An 11,253-nucleotide genomic window follows, 5' to 3' on the forward strand; every position below is an offset into this window, starting at 1 on the left:
TAGCTGCTCCGCGGCATGTGGGATCTTCCCGGACCAGGGCTCGAACCCGTGTCCCCTGCATTGGCGGGCGGATTCCCAACCACTGCGCCACCAGCGAAGTCCCAAGAGGGTTAGAATCCTTTAAATTTGCAAATTTTTGGATTTCCTTCTTTAAAAAACAAAACAATCCCGTGGCCTCCTGTGGCTGCTGCTGGCCTATGACTTCGGTGTGACCAGGGGCTCTGGGACTGGGCGGCAGCGCCTGTGCTGACCTGCTGATGGGAAGCTCTGTGGTGAAGTAAGAAGCGGCCCCGTCCCCGCCTGCCCCCGAGCCCCGCCAGCTGCAGGCTTAAACAGACAGAAAAAGGTCCCCTGGCCTCTGAATCTCCTTTCAATGTCGTAGCTCTCACCTCCTGTGTACTTAACATTTAAAAAACTTTTTAAAAGTGACTTCTTGGGCTTTTATCCCAGAGAAATGAAAACCAATGTTCATACAAAAATACGTACCAGAATGTTCACAGCACCTCCACTCGTAAGAGCCCCATACTGGAACCCAAGCCCTTCAAGCGGGGAGAGGCTGCCACTCACGTGCAGCACACAGCACGGACGAGTGACCAGTGGCTGGGGGACTCGGATGGGTCTCAAGGGGGTCATGCAGAGTGAGAAGGCCAATCTCAGAAGGCTGCCCAGGGCAGTCTCCACCTCTGTAAGGAGCCTGACACGACAGATGGGTGCACGGCCAAGGGTGAGCCCGAGGGGCTCTCTGGGGCGAGGACGTGGCTCCGTGTGGGGACCACGGTGGGGGGTCCAGGAAGTGCTATCTCTCTCTCTCTCTCTCTCTCTCTCACAATCCGAATCAGCTCCGTGGCTGCTCGGAAGCCAGTTTCCTGGTGGGGATGCGTGTCTGGGCATCTCACGCACACGCCCACACTGGGCAGCCGGGCAAGGATGTACCTCCAGGACACTTCTTTACAACTGCCCCTGGACCCATAACTATTGATATTTCAAAACAAAAAGTTTAAAAACTAAGTGACTATAGCTCATTCCCCTGAAGACTAATTTCCCCAGAACAGCAAACAGGTCTAACTTAGCAACATAACCCCGAGGCCACAGCCAATCATAACACCTTGCACACAGCCGCTTATTAACTGCCTTTAAGTGAATGCCAGTGTCACGCGGCAGGACAGCACGGGGGCCTTCCCGGTGCAGGCCTTGCCCCACAGCCTCTGCTTTAGCGCCTCTCTGAAGTACCCAGATGACAGTAATTGATGCACATTTCCTGAAGTTGTTTTGCAGATGTGAAAACCTCCCCCACCAAATGGAAGAGGTTAACGACTTGATGACCAGGAGCGCACAGCCCCAGGCCTCCTGGAGCCTAAGGACTGATAGTGTGAACCCCTGTGACCCCGCCCTGTGCCCTCAGCATCAGCCAATCAGAAAAGGCTGCACGACCCGATCACGTACCCTGCGACCCCCACTTCCTCGCCCGGCCTTTAAAAATGCTTCGCAGAAACCCTCCAGGGCGCTCGAGGCTTTTTAGGGCAGGAGCCACCTGGTCTCCGCGCACGGGCCTGCAATAACCCTTTCTCTGCTCCAAACTCTGGCGTTTCAGTTTGTTTGGCCTCCCCGTGCATCCGGCACACGAACTTGCATTTACAAAAGCAGCAGCTTACCACCAACACACAGGATTTTGTCTTGGCTACAAATTCAACTTTTACAGTCTTTTTTCCCCAGTTACTTGTGTAAAAGTCACTGGCTTAAATTTTCTAAGCATATTGAGAATTACTATAAATTATGTCAATAAAGACATTATTTATAATATAAATCAATTTATAATTATAATTAATTTATAATAAATACGAATTATGTCTATAAAGAGACACCCTGTGTTGGGGGGGAAAAAATTAAGTTTCAAGGGTTCCTCTGTGGCAAGTTAATCACCTCTGGCTTTTAGGATCTTTTCGCCCTAACCTAAAATCCTGACTCTGCACAGCAACCAATTTAACTTCGGGCCCAGGGACTCCCCTGGCGGTCCAGTGGTTAAGACTCCGCACGTTCACCGCCGAGGGCCCAGGTTCCATCCCTGGTCAGGGAACTAAGATCCCATAAGCCCTGCAGCGTGGCCAAAAAAAAAAAAAAGATTATTTAAGGCCCAAACCAAACTCCCTCGAATAACACAATTAAGCCTGAGTTTACCAACAGAGGAAGTTGAGTCACCCTCCATGGGCCCCACGCAGCTCAGGTCAGCGGCCACTCAGGCTGGCGGGGTCGGGCTGGAGACCACGGCTGACCCACAGCCAGGAAGCTACATGGGAAACGCTGGGACCCCACCTCCCTTTCCTCGAGGGGTCCTCAGAACGCCCAGCCCAAGAACTCACAAGTGGCCAACCCAGCGGGAGCCCCAGGGGGCTGCGTGTTCCGGGCCAGCTGCAGCCTGATGCAGTCAACACCTGGGCAGCACTGCCAGGAGAGAAGAGGGCAGAGGGCCCGCTCGGCTATCTGCTCTGAGGGGCTGAACGGACACAGCGATGACACCCAGCCGCCATCACAGGAACCAGCCCAGGACGCCCTACAACAGCCCTGTGACATCCCCCCCAATGGCCCGGCTTGATCAGTAACCCACCGCTTCCATGGTCTTTGTCCTCGCTTCCGACTGAGGACCAGCCGGAGAAAACCGGATGTGCCCCAGCCATCACAGTGGCGCCCGGGTCTCGTCAGCCGTCCAGCTTCCCCAGCCCTGCAGCCCCCATCAGGACCCCGAGCCCCCTCTCCACTGGGAAGCGCTCCCACCCCCCTGCTGCCCGAGTCCCTGCTCAGCCCGGTGGTAGCAGTGGTGGTGGCGGCTCCCTGGCCACAGCAGCTCGGAATAAACAGCCTCTGCTCTTCTCGCAAGGCAGCCTTCACTCACCTCCACAGTCACTGCAGATAATCGGGAAAGCAGCAGAAAGCCCGGGACAAAGACACCCGGGAACCAGTCGTCACGGGCTCCCAGCGCTTCCCGAGCACGCGCTCCTCTGCGTGTTTGAGTCTCGGCAAGTCCTGCTTTCCTGCTCACCACACCTGCCGTGTTACCCAGAACTTTACCACCACTTGCGACAGCCGCGAGTCTGTCCCAACATACAACGAACGCCCTGATCATACTGACGGCTTGTCCAGGGCTCTGCCCTCCCAGCCTTCCAGGCGGGTGGAGGCGGCCCTCCCAGCTCCAGCACTGACTCCTCAGTGGTCTGCAGGGCGAGGGGCTGCGCGATTTTACCAAGCTGCCTTCAGGAAGGAAGGAACCAATTCCCCTCCGCCATTTCTCCTGCCCCGATCTGTCACAGCTGCTAGTGAGCTCCCCACTGTGCTTCTCCGACAGCCCCAGCCCCAGCTAGACCCTCCCCGGCCACAGCCCTCCCCCTCCCCCCCCCAGCACTGCTGCCTGCTCGAGGCCCCCCACCCGCCGGTCTCACCACCCGACGTGACATTACTTAAGACTGAAAATCAGCTAGTTGAATGGGTGAAGAGTGGACACCACCTGGCAAACAAAACCCACCCTGAGACGCAGGGACGCGCCACGATGGATCTCAAAACACCACGCGGATATGAACAACAAAGCAAGAACAGGAGCGCAGGGACCGCACTGCCTTGTACATGAACTCACTGAACAGGCAACGCTAACCCAGGCTGTGGCCCCGGACGAGTCGCGACTGGCGGGAACTCCCTGGGACGGTGGGAATACAGCCCCCGCCAGATGGGCGCCTGGGTCACACGAGAGGATGCATTTGTCAGAAGTCACTGAACTGCACAACCAACATCTGTTCCTTTCATTGCATCAAATTATACCTTCATAATAAACAAAAATGCATCAATAACCAATGTGATGGGGGTGGTGCCACATTAAAGCTAAAACACTTTCGATACTGCCCCTCCCCCCCGCGCCCCGATGGGCGGGCCAGAACACAGACGGGCTCAAAGTCAGCCCAAATTATCCCCCGCAAACGTCCCAAAGCCTAAGTGACTGTTAATTTGTGCCACACTCCACAAAAGAAGATGCTGGCCAACTTACATCTACGGAAGGGAGCAGCGCGCGGGCAGTGCCCCATCACTCAGAGGCTGGGTGAGCGGGTGGGGTCACGATGATCTCAGAAGGTGGCCTGTGAGGGTTCCCCCTCCTCAGACAACTGTGTGTGGGACAAAGTCAGACCAGAGCGTGGTTCAGAAGGGACCCTGAGAGATGCTCAGGGCAGAGGTGGGGACCCAGAACCCCCAGGCTGGCCTGGCGGGGCACAGCTCCCTGCCCAGCAGTGACTGTGGCTTGAGGGCACTGAACCCTTCTAACACGGGGTGACACAAGGCCCTACGCCTCCGAGGCTGTCCTAACCGCAGAGCCTGACTCACCGCTGAGTGCTGAACAAAAAAATGTTAGGCATTACCCACCTCCGTCACCTCCACAGTCGGCTGGAAGGGCTCGCCACGTAGCTGGTTAAACACCCGAGGGCCACGCGTCCTCAGTTAGCATGTGCCACACAAAACCCTCCAACATCCCCGGGCCGCCGGCCCGCCAGGGTTGACCCCCGTCGCTGCTCGGGACCGCCCTCAGGCCTCCTCCAGGCCAGGCGCAGGCCCGACGGAGGAGCATGAAGAGGGACAGACGGGCCACGAGTTCCACGCGCCGCACTGCACCCGCCCACCCCGAGCACTCCCAGCAGAGGGGACCCCAGTCACAGCCAGGTCCCCACTCCTGAGCAGCTCTCACGCACGTGGCCACCATCCCAAGAGCCGGTGGGAAATGCAGATCCCCAGACCCAGAGCAGCAGGGCTGGGGGCGCTGGGGATAGACTCGTCACCGTGACCTTCGGCCACGGCCAAGCACTCTCATGAGTTTCAGGTTCTTAAGGCAAATCAACATGAACACTCTCAGTTTCGGTCTCACTACGTGGCTTTGAAATACTCATCAAGGACACTGAAGCCGGAGCAGGCAAAGCAAAATTTTGAGACGGCGGCCACCTCTGAGTTGTGTGGCGGTCACCCCCCCACTGTCGCCTGTCTGCAGCTTTCATAAGCTAGCACTAAAAAGTTGGTTTCAAGTACTTTTTTTTTTTTGGCTGTGCCGTGCAGCTTGTGGGATCTTAGTTCCCCGACTAGGGGCTGAACCCGGGCCCACGGAAGTGAAAGTGCAGAGTCCCAACCACTGGACCGCCAGGGAATTCCCTCAAGTACTTTTGTTACTTGGAATAAAATACACAAACCTTCTCTGCCTGGGAATATGTTCTACTAGCAAGTTGAGGGAAACTTCCAGCCCTCCTTCCAAGATAAAACCTGCCATTCTCTCTCCAAAAAAAAAAGGTCGTAACTGATTTTTTTTATTCTGAATTTCAACTTTAATTATAAAACATGGTGAAACTTGAAAATAAAGAGCAACTGTATGTAGGAAGTTCATACAATATTTAACTTAATTTTGTAAGCGGACGGTATCTCCTTTGCCTCATTTTAACAGAACAGTAAACTCAGTCTGGCTGTTCCGCGTAAGCAACACAGGGCCCCACAAGAGGAAACACGGCAATTTCCAGCAGAGGAAAACTCTCTATTTGGACCACAGCTTCTCCCAGCAAGCAGTTACCTGGTGGATGCTTTTCGTGGTAATCCTGCTTTGGGGACAATAAGCTTTTGAAAATGTAGAGCTGCGCTTGCCTCTGACTTGTGGAAGTGCGTGCCTGGTACTTTTCCTGGTCCTCTGACTGCAGCAGGATGGGGCGGAACAAGGAGCCCACTTTAGACAACTCCCTTAGCAGCCAGGGTCTAGGAGTCCTCCTCCCCCCACATCCTGCTCCCCTCCCTGATGTCTGTCTCCACTGGACTGGGCAGCTTAGGCCAGCCTGCAGGGGAAGCAGACAGAGCACCAGCTTCAGACCACCCAAGGCTGGCATCCCTGGTTCCCTGATACCCCCTTGAGCAGCTTAGAGAGAAGCAGGGTCTCCTACAGTATGGGGGAGGGAAGCTACTGCAAAATATCCTTCACATTCCTTTTCAAAGCAATTAAAACTGAGACACAAAGGAAAAGAACCCAAACTGAACACTCACAGGCATGCAGCCTACTACAGGGAGGCAGCCCTGCCCTCCGGGGTTCCAGAGAAAGGTACCCCTGGCCGGGCCATTTCTGGAAGGCAGTATAGTACTGCAAATCCCAGTTCTGCTAAAAGGACCTAGGATGAAATTCAAGGGTTCCATCGCTAACACTCACCACCCACTCCTCGCTCTACAAGGAATGCAGATTAGGAAGGAAACCTAGAAACATGGACAGATGGGTGGATAAAAGGATCGACGAATGGATGATGGATTGATGGATGGGTGGGTAGATGGGTGGATGATGGATGGAAGGATAGACCGGTTGGCGGAAGGAGACGTAGAATGAGGGATGGATGAGTGACAGAGGGGCGGCAGCTTGGTGGCACTGTGGTCAGGGCTGTAAATCCAAGTAGGCCAGACAAGTGGCTCCCCAGGGTCCCTACAGGTCTCCCAGGAGGGTCTTCGTGGGAACCAGGAGGAGCAGGAGGGCCTGCACTGACCCCTTCCAAGTGAAAGGTAAGAAGACAATGTAGGGACTTCCCTGCGGAGGAGCCCAACAGACCCATCGTAACTGTTTCTCCTCTTAAAAAGAGCCCCCAATTAGGCTAAAGGCAAGGCTATGTATTATTTTTGACTTGAAATGGTGCGGAACAGCCAAAGTTTAGTCTGCAGCAGCAGAGAGGGAATCCCAGGAGGCCGGTCACTCGTCGAGCGGGAAGGGGGCGCCGGTCATTGCGACTGCGCCCCCTCCTCCGACGCGCCCCCGGACCCCCAGGCCGCCCCCTCCCCCGGACTACCCCCAGCCCCCCCCCAACTCCCCAGCCTGTCCTCAGCCCTCCAGGTCTCCCGCCCCAGGCCGCCCCCCAAGGACCCCCCCGGCTCCCCGGGCCCCCGCCCACGCCCGAGCCCCCCCGGGTCCCTACAGGTCTCCCAGGAGGGTCTTCGTGGGAACCAGGAGGAGCAGGAGGGCCTGCACTGACCCCTTCCAAGTGAAAGGTAAGAAGACAATGTAGGGACTTCCCTGCGGAGGAGCCCAACAGACCCATCGTAACTGTTTCTCCTCTTAAAAAGAGCCCCCAATTAGGCTAAAGGCAAGGCTATGTATTATTTTTGACTTGAAATGGTGCGGAACAGCCAAAGTTTAGTCTGCAGCAGCAGAGAGGGAATCCCAGGAGGCCGGTCACTCGTCGAGCGGGAAGGGGGCGCCGGTCATTGCGACTGCGCCCCCTCCTCCGACGCGCCCCCGGACCCCCAGGCCGCCCCCTCCCCCGGACTACCCCCAGCCCCCCCCCAACTCCCCAGCCTGTCCTCAGCCCTCCAGGTCTCCCGCCCCAGGCCGCCCCCCAAGGACCCCACAGGCTCCCAGGGCCCCCGCCCACGCCCGAGCCCTCCCGGGGACCCCGCCGCCGCACAAAGGCCCGGGCCCAGCCGAGAAGCTCACCTGGCAGCCCGCGTCCGCGCCGCCCGCGCCACCGCCGAGGGAGGGGCCGCCGGGAGGGGCGGTGCCGCCGTGGGCGGTGCCGCGCAGCTCCCACAATGGGTCGCCGTGGCGCCGGCCGCCCCGCCGGCTGATTGGCCGGGCGCGGGGGCGGAGACTCTGGTTCAAACCACGGGCGGGGCCTGGCGCCCGAGTTCCCGCGCGGCCGCGTTGGCCGTTGGGCCCGCGCCCTCGGCCGCCCCGCCCCCGGCTGCTCCCAGGTCTCCGCGCGCGGCCCCAGTGCGCCTGCGCTGGCCTCCGGTGGGCGGGGCTGGTAGGGCCGGGGGAGAGGACGGGGTGGGGGTGGGGGGGGAGGGCAGGGGGAGGGGAGGGGACGGGGGAGGGCAGGGGGAGGGGAGGGGACGGGGGAGGGGAGGGAAGCCCGGCGCCTCTGCTCCCTGGACTGCTCGTCCCTCCAGGGGCTTCAGGTTTACTTGTAAGAAATGAAATCACAAAAGTCGAAAGGAGGGACTTCCCTGGTGGCCCAGTGGTTAAGAATCCTCCTGCCAATGCAGGGGACACGGGTTCGTGCCCTGCTCCGGGAAGATCCCACATGCCGCGGAGCAACTTAGCCCGTGCTCCACAACTACTGAGCCTGCGCTCGAGAGCCGACAAGCCACAACTACTGAAGCCCGCGCGCCTAGAGCCCGTGCTCCGCAGCAAGAGAAGCCACCGCAATGAGAAGCCCGCGCACCACAACGAAGAGCAGCCCCCGCTCGCCGCAAGTAGAGAAAGCCAGCGTGCAGCAACGAAGACCCAACACAGCCAAAAATAAATAAATTAATTAAAAAGAAATGGAAAGGAGAGGAGGTTTCTTTAAAAAATAACTTATTAGTGGAGAGGTCCTAAATAGGATACACAGAAGGACTCACAAAACTAGATGAAAACTGTTATTGTCATGGTTTATTACTGCGAAAGGATGCAGAGATAAAGATTGCGTCTTCCGTGTGTGTGAGGGGCTGGAGCCAGGAGGATCCGTGCTTGCTCGGGGCTTCCACACCCCCACCCTAAATCTCATATTAAGACTATGTGGTGTGGCCCCAGGCCCCAAGCAAAACACTGCTAGCTGGCAGGACGTCCCCTCCCAGGACCCGAGGGCAAAGACCACACCTCTCCTTGGGCAACTTTGCTTTCTTTACTACACAGCAAGGAAAATCCCCAAGCTCAACGAAGATCTTATTTCTGTCATCTACTTTTAAATTATGACTGATGACATTATATCAGGACATCTCAGAATGTTGGGAATTTCATACAATTTTGGAATAGTTATATTAATACATACCTATACAAATATAAAGTTAAAAGGTTTAGTATTCCTTCTTCTTTAACAAGCGTCCCGTGTAATTTAACATCAACTAAGCCTGATTAGTTTAACATTTTACCGGGTGAGAGACAAATCCTTTGAGCTTTTCCAAAGGCCTGCTGGAAGAGCCCAGAGTTACTTCAAGGTCAGAAAGACTTCACTTAGAACCCAACTTTTGGAAAGTTTATCAAAAATATCAAAAGATTTTGGACATTTGCTCAAACAGGACAATGGACCATTAAGAAATGATGCTTAATTATCTATTTGACCAAAGTAATGATAAAAGATTTCAAAGATAAATACAAAAAGTCACATAGTTGTAAGCAAAATGTAGCTCTTTTAATATTGAGAAGATTCAGTTTTCTTAAGTAATCAAATACCTGATTAAGACAACCTGAAACACAGGAAATAATCTGGGTAGAACACAATTTTGGTTTTCTAAGCAGATTACTAAAAGGTAAGGAAAAACCTTTCACAATCTCTTATCAGAAGCAGGCAACAATTCAAGAAAACCTTGTCCTGTTAGCATATGAAACTTAGGTTTTAGTTTTACATAAGTACATACACTACTGATTTTAAAGCTTATTTTTAAAACCCTTGTAATAGCAGTTCAATTTTAGCCATCTTGACCACACATAAATTTCCTTTTTTTCAGATTCCTTTTCCACAAACCTACAACTCAGTATTACCATCCAGCTTCTGTCCTGTCTTTCCTTTTTCCTATTCTGAAACAATCAGATTCACTTTAGAGCAAAAGTACTTTCCCTCAACAAAGTGCATTTCCATTCCTCATACCTTTCCTTACCAAAAACACACTTCCTACTTTCCTTGTATACAGAGTTGTTTTCCTTTATTATTTCTAGTAGTTTTAAACAATTATGAATGGTCTGTTACTAGCAAATTTTCAATACAATTCATAATTCCTAAAAGCGTATTATCCTTGTAGTAAATTTTCCAGTGTGGCATGTTTACCAATAGACCAAAATATCTTTATTTCCTTTGTAAAGGAAGCCAGAAGTGAATGAAACTATTTTTAGTTATGTTTCAGTATTTTATCTTATTTGGGAATAATCTAGATGTTTAATGACTACCCATCATTTAATTTAACTTAGCAGAACTGTAAGGTTTCAGGTTATCAAAAAGGTCTGAGGAACCTATTTAAAAGGTTTACCTAGAAACTTGTATCTCATCCACATCCATTCAATTCATTTGTTTTCAACAGTCATATTTAGATCACTCATGAAAAATTTTATCATACCCAGTTATTTTTCTTGCTGACAAATTATTTAACAAAGATAACATGAACTTGTCTGACCAGCAGACCCAGGTAGGGGACTTTCATGGTGTTCCAGTGGATAAGACTCTGCGCTCCCAAAGCAGGGGGGCCCGGGGTTTGATCCCTGGTCATCCGGGAACTAGATCTCACATGCATGCCGCAACTAAAAAAGATCCCACGTGCCACAACTAAGACCCAGAGCAGCCTAAATAAATAAGCAAACAAATATTAATAAATAAATAAATAACTCAGGTAGAATGCCTGCTTTTTAAAAAAAAAATTTTAAATCTTTTATTGTAGTTTGAGCATATTCATTTATTTTTTTTTAAAACATCTTTGTTGGAGTATATTTGCTTTACAACGGTGTGTTAGTTTCTGCTTTATAACAAAGTGAATCAGCTATACATATACATATATCCCCATATCCCCTCCCTCTTGCATCTCCCTCCCACCCTCCCTATCCCATGCCTCTAGGTGGTCACAAAGCACAGTGCTTACCTCCCTGTGCTATGCGGCTGCTTCCCACTAGCTATCTTTTATACATCAGGTTCTTATAAGTCATCCATTTTATACAGATCGGTGTATACATGTCAATCCCAATCACCCAATTCATCACAACAACACCCCCACACCCTGCCGCTTTCCCCCCTTAGTGTCCATAAGATTGTTCTCTACATCTGTGTCTCAATTTCTATCCTGCAAACTGGTTCATCTGTACCATGTTTATAGGTTCCACATACATGCATTAATATACGGTATTTGTTTTTCTCTTTCTGACTTACTTCACTCTGTATGACAGACTCTCTGTCCATCCACCTCACTACAAATAACTCAATTTCGTTTCTTTTTATGGCTGAGTAATATTCCATTGTATATATGTGCCACATCTTCTTTAGCCATTCATCTGTTGATGGACACTTAGGTTGCTTCCATGTCCTGGCTATGGTAACTAGTGCTGCAATGAACATTGGGGTACATATCTCTTTTTGAATTATGGTTTTCTCAGGGTATATGCCCAGTAGCGGGATTGCTGGGTCATATGGTAGTTCTGTTTTTAGTTTTTTAAGGAACCTCCATACTGTTCTCCATAGTGGTTGTACCAATTTACATTCCCACCAACAGTGCAGGAGGGTTCCCTTTTCTCCACACGCTCTTCAGCATTTATTGTTT

The 11,253-nt window shown here is 52.4% G+C and overlaps 1 protein-coding gene across 1 annotated transcript in view; it reads right to left on the reverse strand.

Annotated features, from left to right (window-relative positions):
• The window catches only part of CDCA4 (cell division cycle associated 4), a 21,495-nt gene extending 13,987 nt beyond the window's left edge, over positions 1-7,508 (reverse strand). The window contains exon 1 of the mRNA XM_024131010.3: positions 7,469-7,508. The gene's annotated coding sequence lies outside the window, so the exon portion shown is untranslated. The remainder of the gene's footprint in view (positions 1-7,468) is intronic.
• Positions 7,509-11,253: the final 3,745 nt, after the last annotated feature.

The sequence above is a fragment of the Physeter macrocephalus genome, chromosome 11, assembly GCF_002837175.3.
Source record: "Physeter macrocephalus isolate SW-GA chromosome 11, ASM283717v5, whole genome shotgun sequence".
NCBI classification, from domain to species: domain Eukaryota; kingdom Metazoa; phylum Chordata; class Mammalia; order Artiodactyla; family Physeteridae; genus Physeter; species Physeter macrocephalus.